Genomic DNA, 22,795 nt, shown 5'->3' with positions numbered 1-22,795 from the left:
CATTGGACCTTGATTTTAAACAACCATCAAATGGCAATGACGTTTGGCCACTACCAGTCTTGGCTGATTTGAAATAGTGACCTAGAAGTGAAACAATCCATATCATTATAATAGTCCACTGCATCCTTAAGTCCCTCTCATCATTTGTTTTTAATTATTCAGCCCCGGAAGGCTTGGTTTAAAACCAAACAAACATATTACAGTATGCTGGAATAAATGGAACAAATTTCCTTCTGGAGTGTACAGATTAAAATATGTTAAATTTAATGCCTAAAGCATTTAATAGTGTTCTTATAAGAAATCAAAGTTGATCCCTTAGGACTCTATTCAGAAAAAATTATGAGTTCTGCAATTCTGTTGCAGGCTCCTATGTCTTCTGCCACTTGACTGGTAGATAGCAATGTGATCTTTTTTCAGTTACATGTAGACATCAAGGCCACAGTAGTCTAGCCAAAGATGAAGAAACACTTAGCGTGTTTACAGCACTGGGGCAAAGGTGAGCATGACGGAGCAGCAGATAACTCCACAATTGCAAATCAACCCCAAAACATTCTGCAAGAATCCAAAGCTTCTACAAATAAATCAAATCCCTTTTGTAAGCAGAAAACTGTTCTTTCGTCCCTAAAACTAAAGAGATGAAGATGAAGCTGGCCTAGTACAGAAGTCTACAATACATTTCCATGAATACATCTGAGTTTAAGGAGGCAGAATCTAGCTCCTGTGACTTCTTTTGGGTGCACTTGGGCAGGGGGGCGGGGGAAGGAGAAACAGAAGCTGCTGCAAACCACTTCACTGTTGGCTCAATTCAAAGCCCACAGATGTCAGTAAGAATCTTTCCATTGACTTCAATGGACTTTAGATCAGGCCTTATAAGAGATGGGCTGGTTGGATTAATACTCTGCTAATCTGTGTTTAGTGACTGGAGCAAGGTAGGCAACAGGCCCCGCAGTGTGGGAGATATTATTTCTAGCTATGGGTCAGATCAGCCTCTATTTAAAAACAGCAGAACCATTGTAGACTGCCATATTGCTAAAGAAGTCAAAAATTCTTGTCTACAACAAGGCAGGTAGCAACCCTAAAAGTCAGCTACCATATTCAGGATGCAACACTAAGTCTCTTTGGTAAAGGAAATCAAGAATTTTCACTAGTCACCAGGGGAAGCTGAAGAATGTAATAAAAACATATTGACATTAACTAAAAAGGTTAATTAAACATTTTTATAACAGCAACAGAGTTCAAACAAAGTGCTTCCCTAGTTTATACCAAGCTGAAAATGACTACATTTCACACTATAAAATGTTCCATGCAATCACACCTAGTCAAGAAAAATTCCAGGGCAATGTAAAAGATTTTTTTTCATCACAGATGAATGATCCTGACTGAGATTTTGCAAACCTCTCCATCTGTATCTTGGGTTCACAGAATGAGGCTGAGTTCATTGCAAATAAAATTAGAGCACGAGTCTTTTTTTCCGTTTACAGATTGTTCACAAACCAATCTTGATTTTTGCTAATGCAGTTCTCATTCATAAGTATTCAGTAATTATGCAAACACATTTCAGCCTACAAGGTGTTCACAAGCTTCTCTTTCCTTGTTTGCTGTTCATTATTCATGGTGAATGACTGGCCAGCAAAGTCAGATGGTGCTTCCATTTCAGATGGCTGGACATCTGAAACTTAAATCAGGGTACTAATGAGAAAAAAAAACAACAAATAGCGAAAAAAAACTGTTTGTGAAGCAAAAATAAAACGAATTATATGAACATGACTGAGAGTGGGGGAAGCCTCTGCCAAAGGCTTCCTCTATGACCTTGAATAAGTCACTTAAGGTCTCAGACTCAGGAAATTATACACATTTCTTCTGAAGAGGACCTCTACCCTACTATTTGTCTTGCCTAGTTACACAGACAACTCTTCAGGACAGGGATTAACTCTTACCAAGTGTTTACACCACCTGTCATGATTCCTCAATTTCCACTGAGATCTCTAAACGTTAGTGCAATACACACAAAGCTATGGGAGAAATTTTAAAAGGCACAGTAATTATCTGAGTTGGAATTTGGCAAATGGCATGGCACTAACCCCTAATCTTACAAATATTACCATGGAGTCTTACTAACTATAGTGATCAGACCCCCCAACCCTCCTCAAATCCACTTTTTCACTAGGATTTTGGATCATCACAAAATGAGAGTGCTGTTACAGAGCCATGCTTACAAGCATTGCAGCCCCCTTATGCTGCCCTGTAAGAATTTCGTGGCATCCACCTCAGGGGAAGCCCAGTAAATTCCCACTCCACACAAGGAAGAGGAGATGAAAGAAATCAAACATCTTTGTCTCCCTGAAAAATTTTCTGTGCACTTTAATCACTAGAGATGAAATAAATTTGTCTCCTAGCTAGCAACCTGTCACATGATTTGTCAAGACATCTCTCTCATTCAAAAAAGATATTTTCTTCAAATTTCAGCAAATCAAATGCAAGTGCATTGGTTTTATAAAGCGCTTGGCTTTAGAGTTCAGAAATGACATAACCTGAGCAAATAAGTCCAAAGAGGAACACTCATAAATAGTGTACAAATGAAAGATGAAAAATGTATACATCAGGTATTATGCTCTAACAACAAAAGGGCCCAATCCACCAGGCATTTTCCTTGCCATTCACAAATTAACACAAATTAACAGAAAATTCATACTACAAATGGACTCCATTTAATTATTTGACCATATATTTGTGGTTTGATACATTGATCTCATTCTCTCCTTGAGAAATTTATACATCGGACAGTGTCATTTTGTTATATGCAACACCCAGAAAAAAACCTTCACAAACATTCAAGGAGTGATTTTATATAATTTCTCTAGGCATCTGTATTATTTCTTAGAAGACCAAAGGTTCTTTCGATTATAGGTCTAGTAAATTTATGTGCCTCATTATAAAGTAATTCTGTTGGAGTTTGGGGATTAAGAACTGCAGTCATTAGCCATTTCTTCAGAGAAGAACCACTGTGACCTAAAAAAAGGCAAGATGTAAATAATACTCTCATATTTAATACATATTCAATGTTTTATTTACAAGAAATGCTCCTACTTATCTATTAGCCAGTCTCCTTGAATTTGACCATCTTCAAAAGATTGACCTAATCCTTATTGTCTGAGTTTGAATAAATCATGACATGATTCTGGGAACTTGGCAAATACATCAATGATTTTACATCTGGCATCATACACCAGCTGCATGTTGAGGGAATGAAAAGATTTTCGATTTCTTTACCTTGCCTCATTAGTCATTATGTGGTGATGCATGCATTACCACATGCATACAGCCTGTAGCTCCCAAGACAGATAGAAATCCAGCAATGTCATAAAATTCATGCATTACTCACTGTGATACTGATTATCTTGTGGAAAGCTAATAAGATTATTAGTTCTGCTGAAAAGTGCATCTATAAATTGATATATGCACTGTCAGTGGGACACTTACTATGTGTCAGTGCAAAAAACAATGAATGCAGGGGTAACCTTCAAGTGTCACAAGTACTCTATCAGCCTTCAAATCATTCCACAGATGGAAACAATGGTTTCTTTGCCAAATCTATGTCCACAGATGTTTTTTTTTCAATTAGCTCTTAAAAACCTCTATGCTCAGAAGTCATCTGATACATTTAATTAGATAGGCGTGATGAGATTTTTTTAAAAAATACTCAAAGGAGAAGTCTTTTTATATTTGGTTAAAGTTAGTGTCTTCAGTCATTCAGAAAATGAAAGGTACATTTTTAAGATGCAAGTCAAAAGGAATAAACACCCTGCAATTGTTTGTACAGGCAGACATTCGCACATATAAACTGATAGATGAGCAACTTCCCAAACTGATAAATCTGAGGGATTGGAAGTGTGATGGGAGTAACCCTCTGTAGCAGAGGTCATTTTGCATCCTGCTTTAGAAGTCTGTCCCTCACCGTTTTCCATTTAAGACTTAATGTTCGAATATTGATTAAAATCTAAATATTGAATATTGACTAAATTTATCACTCTGCATTACCTAAACACAGCCACTTGTTTAAAATAGCAATGGTTTTCCTCTCTGCCTTCATATTTGTCATTACACTTTTATACTGTACATATTATCCTGTTGAAAACTGACTATGGGCCTGATTTAGGATTTAGTATTCCTTGAAGTCAACGGGAATCTTTCCATAGATCTTTCCATTGTATCAGGACCTCTGTGTGAAACAAACTTTTCTGCCGTAATGATCTTGGTGTTCATTAAATAACAAACCAAATGAATGAGAAAGGAATAAAAAACTTTTAAAATATGCAGCCATGCAGTGTTCCCAACTCCCACCTCCAGGACAGGTCTCCAAATTTCTATGTTCATAATACTGTCCCTTATGAGAGATTGTCTCTACATTATAGTCTTCTACAAAAATCTCTACACTCCTGCCACAGGTTATTTTACAAATGGAGCTGAGTGAATACATTTAATCAATATTTAGCATCTTTCTCTTCATGAAATATTTACAAGCTGATCACAAATGTCCTAAGGTGCCACAAGTACTCCTTTTCTTTTTGAGAATACAGACTAACACGGCTGCTACTCTGAAACCAGATATTAAAAAGTTGTACTGTTGAACTCCGATTGCTCAGACAAAGGACATGATATGGTTTCTCTTGATAACTTAACAAGGATGCAAGCACTTTCAAAATAAATGTGCATGTGCACAAACGATATAACAGGGTTAAAAAAAGAACTAGATAAGTTCATGGAGGATTGGTCCGTCAATAGCTATTAGTCAGGATGGGCTGGGATGGTGTCCTTAGGCTGTTTGCCAGAAGCTGGGAATGGGTGACAGGGGATGGATCACTTAATGATTACCTGTTCTGTTCATTCCCTCTGGGGCACCTGGCATTGGCCGCTGTCGGAAGACAGGATACTGGGCTAGATGGATCTTTGGTCTGACCCATATGGCCATTTTTATGTTCTTAATATCCAGTTTCTATGAATACTCACGCAGTAACTCCTCATTTAACATCCTCCCACTTAACATTGTTTCAAAGTCACTGCTCAATTAAGGAACATGCTCGTTTAAAGTTGTGCAATGCTCCCTTATAACATCGGTTGGCTGCCTGCTCTGTACACTGCATGTAAGATTTTGTGGAAGAGCAGCGACTTTACAAGGGAGCATTGCACACGTTCCTCTTCTCCGCATCCTTCCTCCCAGTGCTTCCCCCACTTAGGACTTTCTGGCGGCGGGGAAGGAGCAAGGATGTGACATGCTCCGGAGAGTAGGTGGAGTGGGGGTGGGAAGAAGTGGGCCTGGAGCATCCCCCAGCAAAGTCAGTGCCTGTTCTTCTCCGGGTAAGCTGCCACTGCTGCTGCGAAGGTGCTTCCTAGTATCTTTGCCTGCAGCGGGCTGTGCCTGTGTGGGATAAGCTATGGGCACTTCTCAACCACTATATAGTATAGTACTGTACAGTATATAATGCCTTTTGTCTGCTCAAAAAAAATTTCCTTGGGACCTAACCCCCTGCATTTACATTAAATCTTATAGGAAAACTGGATTCGTTTAACATCGTTTCACTTAAAGTTGCATTTTTCAGGAACATAACCATAACGTTAAGTGAGGAGTTACTGTATAAACGATTGATATTCACTTTCCTTTGCTTTTTGCCAACAAAACTCAATCATGAGAATGTTCTCATAATTGAAACACAAAACAAGTGAAACTTATATCAATTTAAAATTAACATTTATAGATTTTTTTTTTTGCATTATTTACTTGGGTCTTGTTACAAAACAGGCAAGGAGGCCAGATCATCAATGGGTGTAAATCAGTGTAGCTCCATTAACTTAAATGGAGTTATGCCAGTTTACACCCACTGAGCACCTGGCCCAATATATTTAATTAGAAAGATGAAAAAAATGTTTTATCAGTGATGGACAGAAAGGCTTCTGGAAGCCCCCTGTTAAAATTCTGCCATCAAATGGAAGGGAAATTTGGTACAATTTTTCTCTACAGCACTTCATCCTCTCCAGACACTACTAATGCAGGAGATTACTTAGCTTTGGGGCTAATAATACTTCAGGAGAGATATTTTTAACTATAGCATGGACCACATGGAACAGATAAGCAGTTATTTTCAATATTTTTTTTGAGGAAGATAACACAACATCCCTTTAAAAAACGGTTAGCTCCACCGACCACTTAAACTAAACAAGTTAAACATTGTCCTATGCTGTCAATATCCTCATTACAGTCGTCTGGCACGAAGTACAAACATTTCTACCAAGTGCAGCATAATATTAATAGAGCTGTTGAAATTTTCTCTTCAAAACTTGGCAAAAAAGTGGCTTTTTGAGAAAACAAGTTTTTCCCCAAAACCAAGAAAGTTTGTTGTTGTTTTTTTTATTTTCCAACAACCAAACACATTGCCAAAAAAACAAACTTTTCTTTATCTTTTAAATTTTTTTCAGAAAAAATATTTCCACACTAGCTCTGGACACAAGTTTGTTGGCCAAGTGGCAATGTCTTTTCCCCTGATTATGAGATTCTCTGATTATTTCACTCTTCTGTCTTCAAGGAGCTGCAGGTCTGGTACCCAGGGTTTAATAAGGGACCAGTTTGTGGGTGCCCCTTATTAAAAATATTGTCAGCATATCAGTGTGTCTAATGTATGCCATTAATTTCAAAATGCATTTGAAAGTCAGTGGCAATTTCAGATTAAAGAAAGGAAGAATCCTGTCTGGTGAGCTGCAGCAACAGAGTTAACTGTAATCCAGAGGAAAGGCTAGTCTATAACTAGAGCCTATTACTCTTATAGGGCTCAGTTCAACATGATGTGAGCACTGAGCACCCTCAACTCCCACTGAAGTCTGTGGGAGTAGAGAGTGCTTAGCAATTTGTAGGAGTCCTCAGTAATTTGAAGGATTGAACCCCTAATCCACTAGCTAATGTTATAAGAAAAAAAAACTAATTAGTGAGTTTTTTTCAGGTCTATTTACTGCAAGAGTTCAAAGCAAGACCCCATCATTGCTCTCAAACTATAATATAATCAAATTTGAGTAGGAACTAAAAGCTTCCTTGTAGATCGGATCTTATGACAGCTTGTTATAAATTACGAGTCCAGGGGAGATAAAGAACTCTACAGGTCTCCAAGGGACTATGAAAAGGAGATATTACTGAAAAATAAACCTTTATAATGCCAAGCAGTGAGCTCTCTGTTGTCTCTCTCAGATGGTGTCCATACACAAGAATGGACTTCTCCAATAGTGTCTGAACATACCCTGCATTCATGTGTGACGATATGTCTGCATTCATGCATATGTCCCCCCTATGTAATATGGATTCAAACCAAAACCTTTATAGTACCGAGGCAGAAAGTCTACGTGATGAGTCAGATAGTCAGTCCATCAGATTGAGTCAGCAGAATTTGTGCAAAAGCTTGTCTCAGCTCAAAATCATTCCTTGCAAATGTTAAAGTATCACCAACTAAAACAAACATATGATCATTTGCTACTTCTATCAGGATAAAGCCTGTTCTTCAGTCTTCTACCTAGTTTGCTGAAAACCAAAACTGCTGTAAAATGTGAAATATATTTTGAAATATAAGGGCTGGACCATTACTGGCTAAGACAATCACCTAGATTACCTCAAGCAGGTACTTAAGACTAATGGAAACTCAAATTACTCATCTTAATGAATTAGCTAAATTTAGAAGGGCTAAAATATGTTTTTCTTCTCACCTACAAACTAAAGAAGAGTTGGGGAAGGTGGAAATAACTACACTTCAGCTGCTTGTGAACATCAGTGGGCTTACCCAGGACCCAATTCACGAAGAAACTTAAGGAGGTGCTTAACTTTGACCATGATTAGTCCCACTGAACTCAAGATTACTTGGAGTTAGATACATACTTAAGTAACTTCACAAACTGGGGACCAAATTTGCCTATCCCATAAAATAGCATATAGAGAAATCTCTTTGGCAGTATTGAAGAACTTGGAAGCTATTTTTCCCATAGATCTATCTTGTTAGCAAGAAGTAAACAAGTTATCAAGGATCACAGCCCCCTCTGGGCCTATCAATCAGTGAAGGGGAGGTTGGACTATTTCCCACCACTGCAACCTCCCCTCTGCTGGGTTTTCCACCTCTGAACCCTCCACCAGAATCGAGGTCAGTTAGATCCATGGCACTGTAGCTAGCGAAATTCATGATTGTGCTTTCTGCTAAGTAACTAAGTATTCTATGAAAACTATGTAATTACACCACTGTCATTTATTAATTTAAGTTATTGAACTACATTTAGTATTCATTTTGTTTTCTAAAAACATGAACATTAAATAAAAAAAATACAAGTAATAAAGCACCCCTTTCTACATGCCTTTAAGAATTCTATCAGGGTTGTTTTTTTTTTTTTTGTTTTTTGTTTTTTTAAAGAGAGTGTATGGTCTGCACAAAACACACAACCCAAAGGCACAAGAGAAACAATGACTAAAAGCAGAAATTTAGAAGTTTCAGCAAAAGAACTGTACTTGAGAAATAGACAACAAATGGCCAAATTGTACAGTCCTTACTCAGTTAAAACTCCTGTCTACAAATCCATGGAAACAAAGCCTTCTGTTGGGTGTGAATGGGGGGGGGGATATTTTACCTGAATAAGTACCACAAAATTTAGCCTGAATAGTGTCTATGTAGCCCATCAGTAACATTTGCTAAATTGCCCAAAACTGAAAGCTAAAAATGGAAAATTCGGCTCCTGGATCAATCCATTAAACACCAGTATTGGGAAAGAATCCTTTAAAGATGGAATGAAAAAGACAGAAGTTTTGTCATATACATTGGTATACCTCCTTAGGGCAACTGTGAAAACACCCCTGTGCCACGCCAAAGTTGAAGTTCCAGGATAATTCCCAGATCACTGGGCACAGGGAACATCCTTTGTAAATGCAATTTTGATATAGTGCTAGCAAGGGTCAGGGCAAAGAAAATATGAACAAAATCTTCCATTAAACTATTGGTAAGATTTGGGATTCCAAGAGACTGCTGCAAAATGATATATTTGTTTTTCTAACAACAGAAAACCTACTTTGGAATTTAATTCCCAGTGATTTTTTTAAATCTTTCAAGAATGGGAGACTCATTACAATGAATCAGCAGGAATGTTTTTAAAAAAATCCTTTTACAGATTTTAATCTGAGGAAAAGAGATTCAAGGTCTGTCGCCACTGGTAGGAGATAATCTTATAGGGTAGCAAGAAGAAAGTGCCTGAGCTGTAGATAAAAGATGAACTCCTGCAGCGGAACATTATACAAATGTTGAAGATGCTGGAAAGATGCCAGAACTCCCTGGTGATATAGACTGGAGACAAGTTACACAGTCACACTCCCACCGAGTAGTAAAGGAAAGGAGTCCCAGATTTCTATCAAGCACAGCTACAGTAAGCGCCAGGAGGGATCTTTCAATCTTCAAATGTGTCAGAATGCAAGACCATTCACAGAGTGTTTATAACAGCATCCTTTGTTTATTAAAAGCAATGATAACTTAGAGGAGGCCAGAATATTGGCAAGAGAAATACCAGGACATTTTTATATCCACTTAATACATTACTCTGTGATACTAATCCCATGCAAATAAACCATATTGTCAAAGCCAGCAAAATATATCCCTGTACAAGATAAGTGGAGGTGACAAAATTTATCTTTGTTAGCCTGTTCTGCTAAATGAAAGAGTAATTGTTATTGTTTGACTTGGTAGGAGGAAAATAAAAATATGGAACAAGTAAAATAACCTATTCAGATGACACTGGCCAAATTCAGTGGTGATATAAATTAAAGAGAAAATAAGCAAGTACTGGAACTTGGAGCACCCACTGAATAACAAACTACTGCATGTATGTAGAGCTATGCCAGGCAACTTCTCTGAAAAAAGCCAGGGTATTGTGGAAAGCCATCACGTGATGCCCTCTGAAGATCACAGGGTATGAAGCAGTCCAGCCAACTGTTCTCTAAAGACATGGATAAGAATAGGTGGCAGTGGCTTCAGGCTACACCCAGAAGACTACATAAAATGTAAAGAGCATGGGTCTTTTGTGGAGTAGGGCAGAGAAAAGAAGGACAGGCCCTCCTCAACTTCACCTTCATATGAAATCAATTAGTTTTGCATGGGCTCAAATTGGTATTTCAGGTTTGTATTAACCAACTCTCTAAGCCAGTGGTTCCTAAACTTGTTCCGCCACTTGTGCGGGGAAAGCCCCTGGCGGGCCGCGCGGGTTTGTTTATCTGCCACGTCCACAGGTTCGGCCGATCGCAGCTCCAAGGGACATACTGGCCGCCGCTTCCAGCAGCTCCCATTGGCCTGGACTAGCGAACCGCGGCCACTGGGAGCAGCGATTGATCAAACCTATGGACGTGGCAGGTAAACAAAGCGGTGCAGCCCACCAGGGGCTTTCCCTGCACAAGCGGCGGAACAAGTTTGGGAACCACTGCTCTAAGCAAACCTAAAGGCTGTGAATCCTAAAAACAAAATTTAAACCAAAATCAGTAAGGTTTATATGCCTCTATTTCTACACCCTGTGTGTGTGTGTGTGTGTGGTGTGTGCATATATATATATATATATATATATATATATATATATATATATATAAAATTTTCAAGGGCCATCATTTTTTATTGCTTCCACAGAAGCTTTTCAATATAAGCTAGGCTTGGGCAATTATTTTACTACTGTGAACGATGGAGTATGGAAAAACAGTACAGTACTAAAGAAATGTATGAGACTAAAACAACATGGAAAAAATGTTTTCATATGAACTTTAAAAACAGTCATGTACAACACTGTAAGACCCATTCATACTCACTTGTTTAAAGCCACTATGGAGGTGCTGTTGAAACCTATTAACGTCACTTGAGTTCAAGCAGCCCATCTTCAGAAACCATTCTTTGGTCAGTTCATAAAAATCCACCTTTCCTTAAACTCAAAGGCATTTCAGTCTGCTTTGTTCTCTTGGGAAATATTAAAAATAAAAAAATTGCAGAGAAAAATCATAGCTTGTCACAATACTTAACAGCTACAAATTGAGTCATTTTAAATAGTTTGCATGAACTTGATGGGATAAATATTCTGAGGTACTCAAAACCCTTTGGGAAGCGTCACAGGGATAAGCCACTGTGTGAAATTGCTATCTGAGTGAATACCAATTATTTGTGATTTACTGTAATTTACTTTTAAACCCAGGAGCTCACCCCAAAGCAGTTAGTGTATATACCTATTAAATGATGTATCAAGGGCTTGATATGTGAAATATACAGAAAGAAAGCCCTTAAAGAATGTTCTAGTTAATCCAACTATTAAATGGAATCTAATGTTAACTACTTAGTATTGATTTACTACAGTAAAAGGAATGAGGGGAGGAAGTGTGTGTATGGCAATATTCTGCATCTGAAATAGAGCAAAATGGACCCTCCTACATAACCTATTAGCAAAAATAATCTCTTTCAAAAAGCTGGAACTATGCAGCTGAAATACCACAGAAAATTGGTAGATGTGGGGTGTGCCATTAACTATTCTGAGAACAGACAAAGGATTTCAGTCTGTATGATAATCAATACACATCTTTTATGAACATTACACTGTTAAATTCAATTTGTTAATTTTAAATAAGCTGCTGCGTAAAGCTGGCCAAAACCTCAAATTATTGTTCCACAGGAAATTGATTGTAATGGCATAAGGGCACCCCAAATATGCCCTACAGACGTGGAGCCACAGGTGAGCTCCTGCCTCAGTTTCCCCTCACCCCGATTATAAACAAGTCTAAGCAGGCTGTCTAGTACTAAAGAACATTCTCTTTAGAGAGTCTCATTTATTTAATGGAGGACAACATGAAAACAAGCCAAAACTTCAATCAGCTACTGCAACAGAAGCTCTCCACCTCTGGGTTAATCAGTTTTATGTTTCGCCCCACTAGCCCCAGAGCACTGTTGTAGAACTGATCAATGAAATTGTTTTTAATTGTTTACTTTATTAATATAACTTCATAAGTAAAGTTTTATGAATGAAACAGCATTCGTTCATAAAACCGGTTACCCCAATAACTGGCTAATTGAGTTTCACTTTCAATCCAATTGCTGCTTAAATCGCTGAAACTTACACTGTTTCAACATTGTAACTTCTGTTCACTATTTGCCATTCCTTACACTTCTCCATGTTGTAACTCAAACTCCATTTTAACTTGTCCCAAACTCCATTTTAAAATGCTCACTTCATTTTGTAAAAGCTTACTGCAACCTTCATTTTTGCAAAACCCTGCTGTAATCTTATTAGTTTAGATGTGTGAATGAGGTATGTATGGATGATGGAATCAACTTCCAGCCCCAGCCTGTCCTAATGAAATAAAGTGTAAACACCCAACTGCTGAAGATGCGGACAACAGCCCTGACAAAATAAGAGGACTCCACCCTCAAAAGAAAAGAACAAAAGTACAATTGAAGAAACATCAAAGCCAGGTCCTAGGCTGAAAGTCATGTCTGCAATTGACAGGTGATCAGTCACACCTGACCCAGAGGCAGTGTGAAACAGCAAGACCAATAGACTCTGGATTCAAACTAAAGCCTACAAAAAGAATGGGTGAGATGGAAGACTTTGAAGGGTAACATTCTGCTGCCAACATGGAAGGGCATCGGTGCATGTCAACAGAGACCCAGCTCTTCTTTGTGCCCGGCTTTCCTGGCCAGTTAGCGGCCACAAGCTACGAACCCAAGCCATGAACTCAAGCTACATTCAGGACTAGTAACTATACAGCAGCTGCAGAACCTGTGTGTGTGTGTGTGTGTGTGTGTGTGTGTGAATGAACAAACGTGTGAATAAATGTGAAACTGAATGAAATGTTATAGCTATAACTGACTGCCTACTATGATTCTTTTAGTATTCACAATAAATGTGCCATTTTGTCTTATCCCCTTTAATAAGATCCTGCTGGTTTTTATTTTTTATTGGTATAACACTCTCAGGCTGAATTCTATGCTTGGATCTTGGGCTACTGCCGTGCGTTCATCTGGATGTCAGTCTTTGCCCAACAATGCCTCACTCTTTGCTTGAGCCAGTCCCTAGTAGCTCCCCAGTGGCTCCCACACCCAGTTTATTTTCCTGGGCTACTTCAGGCCCCTTCCTGTGAGTGCTCAACCTTTGGATTGGTTTCTCCCTCAGTGAGCCTTTGCTCTCCGGAAGAGACCACTGGACCTTTCAATCCAGGTCTCCACCAGGGTCTCTCCCCTCAGGACATTCCTCTGTTCTAGGGCTTCCTGACTGAGGCCTCAGAAGGAACTCCTACCTGGGCCTAACTAATGAACTGCCACTTTGAATTTAATCACAGGTTTCAGAGTAGCAGCCGTGTTAGTCTGTATTCGCAAAAAGAAAAGGAGTACTTGTGGCACCTTAGAGACTAACAAATTTATTAGAGCATAAGCTTTCGTGAGCTACAGCTCACTTCATCGGATGCATTTCTTTTTTGAATTTAATGACATTCAAAACAATCAAGTTGAAATGAAGCACTTCAATAATATTTCATCAACATTTGACAAAAAATGATGTTCCCATTAAACTTTTCAATTTCATCGAATCAGCATTTTCCTACAGAAAACTGTGCCAGCAGAAAATTTTCAGTCAGCTTTGAGTATTATTTAACTGCTAAACAGTTTTTGGCTCCAGAGCTAAATGCTTTGAGGTATACACTGTCCTGCTCCAAACATATCCTATCCTCTCCCCCAACCACAACATACTTTCTGCAGTTACTCTCTGGAGTGGAAGGAGTTCAGACTACACCATGCTAAACAAGAGGGGTTCCTGTTACTGTGTGTGAATGAGGAGTTTAGAATACTTGTGTCCTGTGTGTATTCTACCTACAGAGTGAGTTCTAAAGGGCTGGAAGCAGTGAGCGAGTGGGATTTTGTGGAGTACAATTGGGTTCCATGGCAGCAAAATGTGGGATGGGAAAAATCCAGCCTCTCCCCCAGAAGATACTGCACTAGGACAAATGGCTAGCCTTCAGAGAAGCAGAAGGAAAAAATGAGTTAAGCAGCCACACCATGAAGAAGAAGGACGCAAAGAAGCTTTCAGAGCTGCTACCCAAGGATCGTGGAGTGTGGCATCATGCCACTGTGTATGAGCAATGCCTAGCCAGAATTGCCACAGCAAGTAAGAATAGCTGGGTGCAGGGGAAAATGCAGGCAATCCTCATCCCCCTCAGGGTGAAGGAATGGGTATCTTTGATATCTGAATCTCAAAAAAAAAAAAAATAAAAATAAAAAAATAAGACTACAGTTCAAGAGTATTTTTCCCCCCTCAAAGTAGTTCACCCCCCAGCCCTTGGCAAAACAAATTTTGGCTTAATCTCAACTTCCTCCAGTGTATTTTAAATTATTCCTCTTAAGATAAATATTTTTCTTTATTCTTTCTATACTGAGATTAAATAATAAAACTAGAAAAAACCACTGTGATCATGTAATCTGACCTTCTATGGCCAGTGTTGCACAGAATTTTCCTAAATTAATTCCTGTTTGAACCACAATATGTCTCTTAGTAAAACATCCAAACTTTATTTAAAAATTATTAGTGATAGAGAATAGTTAGTAAATTATTCCAATAGTTAATTAGCTTCGCTATTAAAAATGTATGCCTTATTTCTAGACTCAATACGTCTAGCTTCAGCTTCCAGCCATTGGATCATGTTACACTTTTATCTGCTAGATTGAAGATCCCCATTTTTCAAATATTTGTTCCCCATATGGGAACTAATAAAGGATAATCAAACCCCCTCCCCCCTTAACCTTCTCTTTATTAAATTAAACAAATTGGTCTCCTTGAGTTTTTCATTATTAGCCATGTTTTCCACTCATTTAACAATTCTCTTGGCTCTTCTCTGAACCCTCAATTTTTCAACACTCTTTTTGAATTGTCAACATCAGAACTGGACTTGGTATTCCAGCACTGATCACACCAGTGACCAAAACAGAAGTAAAATAACCTCTCTACTCCTACTCAAGATTCCCCTGTTTATACATCCAAGAATTGCATTATCACTTTTGGCCACAGCATTGCCTTGGGAGCTCATGTTTCACTGATTATCCAAGTCTCTTTCAGAGTCACTGTTAGAGCCCCCATATTAGAGTCCTCCATCCTGTTAATATGGCCTACATTCTTTGTTCCTAGATGTATGACTTTACATTTGGCTGCATTAACACACATTTTATCAAGCAAGTCAAATCACTCTATATTAGTGACCTGTGCTCTTCATTATTTACCACTCCCCCAATCTGTGTTTCCTCAGTAAACTTTATCGGTAATGAATTTATGTTTTTTTTCCAGGTCACTGATTTAAAAAAAAAAAAAAAAAAGTTGACTAGCATAGGACTCAGAACCGCTCCCTGCAGGACCCCCCAAGAAATATACCGTCTCAGGGATTATAATTACATTTTAAGACCTATACATTGGCCCATTTTTAATCCATTTATTGTGTGCCAGGTTGATTTTGTTTTGCTCTAGTTTTCAAATTAAAACATCACATGATACAAAGTCAAATGCCTTACAGATGCCCAAGTATATTGCAGCAAAACTATTACCTTTTTCAATCAACACTGATAGGATTTGTCAAAAAATGAAGAAAAACTATGTGAAAATTTGGTATTATTTTCTCTTCCCCTCCCACTCATTTTTGTATTTCCCACACACAAACAATTTTTCCCCCCAAAACAAATATTTTGATGTGGTTATTTTGAAAATTATAATTAAATTATAATTATAATTACTTTCATTTTAAAAGGCTCAAAATTGGACTATTTTGGGGGATGGGACTTGTTTTTATGAATTCTCCAGACAAGTTTTTTTAAACCAAAACTTAACATATTTCATTTACTGACCATAAATTTAAAGAGAAATTTTTCAATAATCCTTTGATAAACATATAAAAGCCACCAGAATAGCATTACATGTTTCACACAGTGAAGAGAAGTTTTGACAATGTCAACAACTTTACAGAAAAAAAATCATTTAACAAAAGACCATTTTTCAATTAAAAAAAATCTTTTCATTCAAAAAATTTCACCTGGCTCTGAGATATTCCATTTGGCTCTGTTCTCTGTAAAATTAGCATTATACTTGATTCTGAACCTCCTACATCGGCCTATAATAAAGCCAACATATGCCACTGCCCCGACTCCATCTCTGCTCAAGTCTTTGTTCATATATTCATCTTCTCTCCTTAATTACTGCAGATCCATCAAGTCCCATTTCTTCAAATCTCAGTCTTTGCTCATCTTCCTATATCTACCAAGAAGAAAGAATGGTAATTTTGTGGTCAAGCAACTCCACTGCTTCCCTATTTCTTTCAGAATACAATTTAAAAATCCCCTCATTTTTAAAATCCTTCATGACTTGCTCCAGCTTGTTTGATGACCCTTGTCTCTTTCTATTTCCCTCTGCCTGAGTAGCGCTGAGTAACTTTTGTCCTTCTGTACAATCTCACCACTATTAGTGTAAAACCCTTTCCTGCTATAGCTTCTGTCATCTGGAAAAGGCTTGCAGTATCTCTCTACTTCACTGATTCTCATGCATTTCAAGTCTCCGCTGAATACATCTCTATTCTGACTTACTAATAGCTGAAGTAAAGAGAAATTAAGTGGTATTATTTTTCATTCTGCAAATGATTTTATGATACAGTCTTTATGAAAGGTGTTCTGCCCAATGAACTTGGTGGAGGTGGTTGTTATCTGAAATGTTATTGGACATGCATCCACGGTTTGTTACACGCAATCTGCATTGGTATATGGTATACTGTCAGACCTTTTCTTTTTATATTTTGATTTTTTTTAATGTCCTAGTAGTTACATTTTTCTGTGGTTGTGTTTCTAACTGCAAAAAACTATAAAGTTATGTTATAAAATGCCTGATTTTAAAACAATTATACTGTGATAGTTCTCAGGGTACCCAGGACTGCGAGTCACCTTTGTTATCCTCTGCCTCTAGCGAGAGATAGCCTGTCTGTGATGACTGAGTGTTAGCTTCCTAACACCACCAACCTCTTTAGCCACTCAAACATCCTCCTCCAGCCTTGTCTTCATCTTGAAGGTTAACAATACAGTAGGTGCACTTAAGTCCCTGAGGACCTTTGAAGTGTTCTCCTGTGTTATCTAGCCTCTGACATTAACTATTTACAGAAATCCCAGATCCACTGTCCCCAAAGGACAGGGAGAAAGGGGGGGGGGAAGGTGTTTGCTCCTCCCTTTTATAGTTTCAGTCCCTTACTTAAAAAAACATTTCCATGAGACAAAATCTATGCGGAAGGACATTCCCTGCTGTTTTTTTCCCACCTGTAGGGAGGTGGTGTGGTTCTCTGCCCCCCCCCCCCGTCCCCCAGAGAGGGACAAGCTCTGCCGGACACCAGAGTGGGCAGAGCCTGAGCACTCCAAGCCTGACCCCCAGAGGGTCAGGTGCCAGACAGGAAGTATAAGACCCCAACCCCAGAGCTCACTCAAGAGGCAGCTGTTGGAGAGGCCAGACACTTTTGGCCCAGCTCCCACTAGGGAGACTCCAGCAACCAGTGGCGGACCTGGAGACTAGTCTGACTGGCAGATACTCAACGCGGATCAGCATGTGGGAGAGTCGCTGAGCTTACCCCTCTCCAGCTACCCAGAAGAGTCGCTGAGCTTACCCCTCACCAGCTAACCGAGGATCCAATGGTCATCAACCCCCCTGAGGACACCACCTTGACCCAGGTACCTCCAGAGCAGGAGTTGGGACGTAGCCCGGGGGCAGCCAACCCGAGTCTGGCTGCAACACAGCTGGAACCCATGTCAGTGTGTTGTGGCCAGGAGCCCCACTGACACCACAGTGGGCCTTTGGCTGCTGCTAGGGCCTCGGGCTGGGACGCAGTGGAGTGGGAGGGCCTGCGTCCCCCCTGCCACCCAACATGTGGGTGGCAGTCTCCCCGTCTCCCAGGCTGCTCTGAGCTTGAAGGCTGGGTGTGCTATTCACCTGTGTTTGCTCAGCCCCTGCCTGAGGGTCTCAGCCTTGAACTCCTTGTTGCCCTGCCTGTTAACTGCTAACTGTTACCTGTGTTTGCTCAACCCCTGCCGGACAGCTTGAGCCAGGACTCCTGTGGCCCGACTGATTCCCCAGGGGCCAGTGCAGGGACTAAAGGAGGCAGTGTGGTTCCCCGTCACCGTGGAGAGGGATGAGGCCCAAGGAACCCTCTCTACACCACCTCGTTGAGCTTCCTTTGTTTTCCTTTCCTTTTCCTTGCTTGATGACTTTACTGCTTAAATGCAAATTAAGGCAAGCACACATTCCTTTGTTTAGGACAGAGATGTTTGCCAACTTCTGCCCTGGGCAGAACTGTGGGGTTCGGAACATGTGTGATATAGGACATTTTATAATTTCATATACAATATTACTCCTGGAGTAATTGAGTGATACGGTGTATCGGTGTAGCAGAAAAATGCCCATGCCCCGCAGATTCCCTTTGCTTCCTTGCAGGAAATGTTTTCTGCGGGGAAGCAAAGAGAAGCTGCACCTGTACTCACTCACCTCTCCCCAGCAGCTCCGTTGCATCTGTTCAGGCAGCTGGGGGAAGAGGTAAATCACTGCGTGGAGGGGAGTCTGGGGATGCCCCAGCCACCCAGGGACTTAGTCCCAGCTGCGAGAGGGGGAGGACAGAGATGGAGTTCCCCCTCCCCCTTCCCTACACGGAGTAGCCGGGGCTGGGTCAGATCAAGCCCCAGAAACTTCCCTCTGCACCGTGGAGGGTGTCGGGGGGTGGAGTTCCCAGGTCTGGGGGAGGTGAGGCTCAGCAGGGGGTTCAGGACCGGGGGGGTCCAGATGCACAGGGATTGGGTGGACAAGGGGAGCAGCTCTCTGTACAAATGACCCCTCCCCCACCTGTGCACCTGGAACCCCCCCACCAAGCCCCCTCCACATCAGGAACCCCGTGCACCCAGAACCCCCTCACACTGAGCCCCCTAAACCCCCACCCCACCAAGCCTCCACCCCTGCATCAGGAGCTCCCCACCCTACTGAGTCCCAAGCAGCTGCACCCTGACCCCCCCACACCCCACCAGGCCCCACTCCCTCAGCCTCCCCCAGCCTTAACCATCTTCACCTGGATGCACCTGCTGAGTCCCATTCCTCCTGCACCCAGAACCCTACACCGAACCCTTTTGCATCCAGATTCCCCCTGCACTCAGACCCCCTACCAAGCTGCCAGTACCTAGATTGCACCACACAGAACCCTGGTACTCGAAGGAATTCCACACCAAATATTTAAAATTCTGCAAAGTTCTGCATATTTTAATGATCAAAACAACAAACAATATAATCACACCATTTTCAATTATTTGCTGATAAGTATTTTGAAATAAATGACCAAAATAATTGAAAATGGTGTGATTATATTGTTTGTTGTTTTGACAAATAAAATATCCAGAAATTTAAAATATTGTGTACAGCATATTTAATTTTGTGGCACAGAATTCCCTCAGGAGTAAAGATATGTGGGGCAACATTGTACCAAGCAATCTGACCAGCAAATTATGAGTTTAAATGATACCTCACAGCTATACCTTGTACGGGGATTACTGCCATAGTGTGTAGACTATGAATCCATGGCTATATTCTGTCACAAAGATTCCTTCCTTTCCCTGGTAATAGATACAAATTACTAATGCCACTAGAAGGTACCAGAGGAAAAAATGAAATCTAATGCAAAGCATAGAAAATATGTAATTGAAAATAAGGACATCATGTTTCTTGGATTTGTGAGGAACAAGGTAAGTGCCCTCTACATTATTCATCATCCAAAAAGTGCTGTTTGACCCTGGGTAGAAATGCAGATTTGTCATAGCATTTTTTTAAATCAAAAGTCGCAGAGCAGTCATGCCAAATGTAGTAAGTCATAAGTTACTAACTTTACTATGACTGCTCCCTGATTTTTGATTAAAAATGCCCTCCTCCTCCTCCTCCTCATCCTGCCAAGGCGGGCACCAGCCCTCACAGCAGCACTTTGTCTCCAGCAGCATGACGTTCCTGGCCATTGAGGGGGGGAGGCAAGCCCATCCTGTATTCATGCCCTCCTTTGGACCTTGTGACTGGCACACAGGGTCACAGCACTGTTCAGATGTGTGCACATGTGTCCACCCATCCCTCATAAAATGGCAAAGGGGTGGCCTGGGCCAGACCTGAGCAGCAATGCAAACCCCTGCAACAGATTACAATATCCAAAGCGGGGCACTGGACACAGCCCCACAGAACAGAAGCTGCTGCTGTGGGATAAGTGCAGTGAGAACTTGCTCTTTAGCCCCCTGGCCCCAGGTCTCATCTCCACACTGGGCTAGCAACCCACCAATCACCATTTCAGAAAAATCAAGAGCCGGAGGAGTCACAGACAAACAAGAAAAAATCAGAGTCCATCATATTTCTCCCCTGTGACAAACCTGGAGTCTTAACCCTGGGCCATAGCCCTGAAGCCCTAGACTGCTAGTAGAGGTAGTCTTAGACAGGGGATTTAAAACAAACAAACAAAAAAGCTTTATGACTCTTTCTTTATCTATGTTCTGCTTATCTTGGGGCTCTGAAGTATTTTGACTATCCTTCCCACTAGGTGCAGGAGAGGAAAAAGCCCATTGTTGAGTCTATACACATCTTAATTGTCAAGGTTCCTTCCCCACTCTGAACTCCCGGGTACAGAGGTGGGGACCTGCATGAAAAACCCTCTAAGCTTATTCTTACCAGGTTAAAACTTCCCCAAGGCACAGATTTTCTTTCTTGCCTTGGGAACCAGCTTAGGTTAAAAACCTGGTACACTGTCACCACCAAGCGATTTAAACAAAGAACAGGGAAAGAGACCACTTGAAGATGTCTTTCTCCCCCCCCCCCAAGCCCTAAACCCCCTTTCCTGGGGAAGGCTTGATGATAATCCTCACCAATTGGTACAGGTGAACACAGACCCAAACCCTTGGATCTTAAGAACAATAAAAGAAACAATCAGGTTCTTAAAAGAATAACTTTCTTTAAAGAAAAGGTAAAAGAATCACCTCTGTAAAATCAGGATGGTAAATAGGGTAATCAGATTCAAAACATAGAGAATCCCTCTAGGCAAAACCTTAAGTTACAAAAAGACACAAAAACAGGAATACACATTCCCTCCAGCACAGCAAATTTCACAAGCCAAAAAAAACAAAAGAAAATCTAACGCATTTTCTAGCTAGATTACTTACTAACTTTACAGGAGTTGGAAGGCTTGCATCCTTGATCTGTTCCCGGCAAAGCCATCACACAAACTTTTTGTCCCCCTCCCTCCAGATTTGAAAGTATCTTGTGCCCTCATTGGTCATTTTGAGTCAGGTGCCAGTGAGGTTACCGTAGCTTCTTAACCCTTTACAGGTGAAAGGATTTTGCTTCTGGCCAGGAGGGATTTTCTAGCACTGTATACAGAAAGGTGGTTACCCTTCCCTTTATATTTATGACACATATTCAGGGAAAGGAGGAAAAGTGCTGTGTCCAGCAAAGCTACTTTAACGTCATACAAGAACACTTGAGCGGTGAAGAGAACAATGATGGAGAAAAGAGACGGAGACAACATATGCCAGGAAGGGCAAACGGCCACTAGGAGCTGCAGGCAGGTGTGCAAATTTAAACAAACGGTCTGGTGGCCCACCAGAGGATTACCCTGATGGCCCACAGGTTGCCCACCACCGGTATAAATTGTTCATTGTTTTGGGGCCTCTTCATGCTCATAAAAGAAAACAAAAAAGCCAGAGTCAATCTATATTGTTGCTGCTCACCAGTGAAGGAGGCTCATGGAAGAATTCAACTGACCCTGGCCTGGCATCAGCAGCATGAGTGCAGAATCTCTCTTCCCCCCACAACCTCTCACCAAATTTGTCCAGTTAAGAGCAAACTATGACGGAACAGTCCATATTAATCTAAAAATTAATAACCTACCCCCAAATAGTCCTCCGAACAAAGTAATTTGGGGTTTGTTTGTTATAAACACAAACAATGAATTGATTTACCAGTTCAGCCAAAAACTCCATCTAATCCAGTTTCTTAGACCTGACAGTTGCTAGTACCCAATGCAGAGAGAAATTTAAAGTAATGTGCCTGTAACAGAGTCCTGAGAGGGCCAGGTGGTCCAGTAAGTAGTGCACCCAGTATCACCTTTCTGACAATTTCCTCACCTGAGGCTAGGCTTAGCTTCCCTTTGGGTTTCAATGTTCTTGTCTTCTTATCAGAGGAGGCATGAGATTGGAATGTGCTTGATGAATCTTCTGCAGCAGGGTACTTGATAGGGGAACCTAGGCCCTCCCATTTGAATGGGGTCTGACCCAGCACCCGATGAGGTTCAACAGTATCCTGGAGAGCTCACAGAATTACCTTTCCTTCTTCCTACCTTCTTTTTTTCCCCACAACTCCAAGTCCAGTATAAAATAACAAAAGAAAAGGCAACTAAACCTTCAGCCTCACTAGGCCCAGCATGCAGTCCTACTCCCCCCAGGGAGGCTTCTTCAGCACTCTTGTCCAGGAGCCCTCAGGATAGGTTTGTCTCCCTCCCCGTGACTGAGCTGGATTGCTCCCTTTTAAACGTCCTCTCCAGTTGGTGCGTACTCTGCAGGTCTGGAGGGGTGGGGCTACCTGGGCCCAAAATTGTCCTTTTAACAGTGTGGGGTTCTTTACATGCCCTCACAGTGGCTACATTTTCAAGAAAGCTCAGCACCCACAATCAGCAGCACCAAAGAAGGGATCAGATTTTCAAAAG

The 22,795-nt window shown here is 40.8% G+C and overlaps 1 long non-coding RNA gene across 3 annotated transcripts; it reads right to left on the bottom strand.

Annotated features, from left to right (window-relative positions):
* Positions 1–973: 973 nt before the first annotated feature.
* On the bottom strand, positions 974–22,559 carry LOC119855758. 3 transcript variants are annotated; one of them, XR_005293023.2, is made up of 4 exons: positions 22,218–22,559; positions 16,091–16,311; positions 10,853–10,997; positions 974–1,675 (listed from the first exon to the last, which is right to left on the bottom strand). It is a non-coding gene; the product is annotated as an uncharacterized LOC119855758 (long non-coding RNA). The 3 variants fall into 3 exon arrangements; XR_005293022.1 differs by lacking the exon at positions 22,218–22,559 and adding an exon at positions 21,255–21,304; XR_006281507.1 differs by lacking the exon at positions 974–1,675 and adding an exon at positions 2,205–3,009.
* Between the last annotated feature and the right edge of the window lie 236 nt (positions 22,560–22,795).

The sequence above is a fragment of the Dermochelys coriacea genome, chromosome 5, assembly GCF_009764565.3.
Source record: "Dermochelys coriacea isolate rDerCor1 chromosome 5, rDerCor1.pri.v4, whole genome shotgun sequence".
Taxonomy (NCBI): Eukaryota; Metazoa; Chordata; order Testudines; family Dermochelyidae; genus Dermochelys; species Dermochelys coriacea.
The sequence above is the reverse complement of the archived record's forward strand: the minus strand, read 5'-3'. Positions and strand labels throughout refer to the sequence as shown.